Genomic DNA, 3437 nt, shown 5'->3' with positions numbered 1-3437 from the left:
CCCCGGCGGCGCACGGCAGTGACGCGGGGCCCGGCGGAAGCCGCCCCCCTCAGCAACCGCCCCTCCCTCGCCATAGTGCTGAGGGGAACGGGCCCTGTGTGTGTCCTTACCCTTCGTGTATACACCTACACACAAAGCGTACACGTACACGCACTGAGTATTTTGTGGATAAGGGTGGCAGCGAGCGTTCAGCCAGTTTTCTGGCGTTTTTCTAGGGAAAAGTTTCCCCGGTGCTTGCCCCACCATCCGCTCCCCCTCCTCAGGCATGACTGACTCCTGCTCCAGGCGGTGAACGCGCTTCAGGAGTCATGAGCCCAAGCTGCCTCTCCAGAAAATATTCACCCCTAGGAAGCCCGTAGCTGCCCCCCTCCAGGCACTTTGTCCTTCAGTAACCACGCCCCAGTCGCCAGACCACATTTTGTACAATAAAAGCAGAACGCACAGCTACAGAGTCCTTGTGCTGATGGCTTCAGGCACTGCTGAGTTGTCTGGTGCTTCTCACAGAACTTGAAATCCCAGGGCTTAATCTTAAAACTGAGCCAACAGGAGAGCACCGACAGACGAGAATACTGCACGCTACTAGGAAAGTGTAATTCATGGTTACCCAGCTGCTTTCAGTCGTGTGCCTGAATATGTGAAGTTCCTGGAAAAGGGACTAGGAGGGAAGAAGGAGGAGCAGCAAAGAAAACACTTATTTTTATTTATTTTTTTACTAAAGATAAAGTGGGGGTGTGGTGTGTGAAAGGCCAGACTATTATAATCAGTTATTATATGCTCTCCAAAGTTAAATGACACTACCTGCTAAGACTCGCCAAGCACTAGGAAGGTGGATTAGGTGCACAAGAGTAGTGTTTGCCAATTTGATCTTGGAATCCACAGAAATGCAGCAGGAGTTGAGCAACACAGCATGTCTCCGGTGACAGCCCCATCCCTTCACACACTACAGTTCCTTGCTAGTTATTCCTGCTGCTGTAGGCAGTGTTTTTAATCACCCTGCAAGGTAGCTCTCCCAAAAGACAGCAGCAAGTCTTGAATATGCATCGAAGATGCCGTGGATTAACTGTGACCAACCCTGCAACTGTTATGAGTTGTAACCTAAATCCTGGATGTGATACCCCAAGTGCTTGATGCCACACCAAGACAGGTAAGAGTGCAAGTGGACATTGAAATAGGGGAATGACTGCGATGCTACTGGCCCAGTGTTCAGGACTATTATTCATGTATGCAAAGAAGAGTCCTTCAGAGCAGGTTCATGACTTCAGGGGCACATTTCCTTTATAAAGGGAACAAAGAACGCAAGCATCTGTATTCTTATCTAGGCAAGCAACAGTAAAACAAAAGGTTCTTTAATTGTTGGAATAGATGAAACGTTGGTATCTCATTGGTAAGACATTTCACAGTAGCTCAAGTTTTATTCTTCTCCAAATCTGAAAGACAGTTTTATTTGTTGTTGATTGATTTTGTAAAGGAAAAGAAATGGTGATAGGCAAATATTGTCTACTAGAAGTTCATGACAACTCCCACCAACATACAGGGCAGTACCATTGTGCCCTCCTTCAACAGTAATTTCCAACCAATTACTCTAACACTCAATATGGATTTAAGAACTCACCTCACGAACAAGATCCATATACACTCACCATCTTCAAAGTACTCTAAGAAGCAGGGTTGAGGTTGCAGCAATAGCACCACTAAAAAAAAAAACTTACAAAGGAGGAACTCCTTTGTAAGCCCCCACCCTTCCCTGGATGCTGTGTCCACCCTTAAACTATGTTTACAGTCTGCAGACTTCGAGCCCATGCAGCAAATACTAGGGAAGGTCTCACACAGCCAACAGGAGAGTGTTGCTTACTCAGTGGGAGAAAGAGAAGAGACCAGTCCAGGCAGAGAACTCAGGCACTGGGACGGGGAGGAGGAAATGACTTGGTCCAAAGAATCACAGGAAAAGGGACTTTGGGACATCACCTACTTCCCCCAAATACAGGTGAACAGCATTTTTCAATTAAATTCTAAAATAGTTTCCAGTAGGGTAGACACCACCTTTACAGATTAACAAAGTTTCTGAAAACAAAACAAAAAAAAATAGTACTTCATGAACTACAGATTTCGTAGGTTGTGCGGCTGGGAAAAACGTATGGAAAAACACTCACTCAAATGTGTGCCTGACCTGTTTTTAAGGGCTGAATATTCTGCACCATAAAATATCTCCCCAAAGTATTGCAGTTTTTTTATTATCTGTATTGCTGAAACATTTAGGTAGAAAAAAATGCTACCAGGACTCTCCTTATAGCAATTTTAAGTCTGATTACTTTTTGTCCTAGTCACTATAAGTCTGGAAAAAACAGATTACTCTGTCTTCGAAACAGCTTTTGATGCATTTGAAGACTCACAGCTGCCTCACCTTTTTTTTTTTCTTCAGAAAGAGAGGGAGAACTGGAGTTTTCACATCTTTGTTTCTCCAACTGTTCCAAATGCACTTTGAAGCACAGTCCTTAAAATCAGAGAAAGCATTGCTAGGGTCTTCCTAGTGCTGAATAGATGAAGAAACACTTAATGGTACATGACTTATACTCACTTATGCATTCAGATACATACCTTTGTTCGCAGCAGGAGATTGTCTAATACCTCCCTTATCCCAGTCTCTGCAACTGGCCAATTCTGGCCAAATTTTTCAAATCTGTATTTGACTACAGAAGAGCACAAGTGTAGAATCTTACGCTTGATCATAATGCAGAGGGGAAGAGAAACATCTGCACTTTAAATCCTTTTACCACCAAAAACTCATTTATGAAATATACGAAGTTGTGAACAGATCTTAAAATAGCCTCACCCACACACCTTTCCACAGCTTGTATGAAGCACTATCAAAAGGTGCCAAAAATTTAAGATAGTTACAGCTTAACTTGTTCTCTATCAAAATAACACTATTTTAGCATGTTTTGTGCCTGACATAGAATAGCGGAACACTCTCATCATTAATCATTTTAGCTTCTATATGCATACCAAAAAAAAGTTTATTTCAATAATGAGTGGATGGTGGAAGATATAGAATTCAAACTAAGCTGGCAGGCCTACAATATCTTTCTTACTTTTCCTTCTCTAAAGATAGGCAGATACATCTATTTTCAGAATTCTAGTGCCTTAGCCATTCTCTGCTAGTTCTCTGATGATTATAATAATGATCACTCAAAGCATTCTAGGATTCTTTTCATCTTGCTCAATTCATATGGAAATACCTAGTCTGTGTACTGTCTAATGTGTTCTTCCACTGTTCTAGCCAGTAGCTTAGGGTTACAGTTTTGCTCTTTGGTCACCCACCGGTATTTATAAGCTATGTAATTAAAATCAACCTCAGTGAAGGAAAAAAGGAAGTCACACTGAGCTCATTTCATCTCGCTCATTTGATGATTATTATCTTGCTTTCACAAGTAAACAGT

This window comes from Anas acuta, chromosome 3, assembly GCF_963932015.1.
Source record: "Anas acuta chromosome 3, bAnaAcu1.1, whole genome shotgun sequence".
NCBI lineage: Eukaryota > Metazoa > Chordata > Aves > Anseriformes > Anatidae > Anas > Anas acuta.
This window is presented reverse-complemented; position numbering follows the sequence as displayed.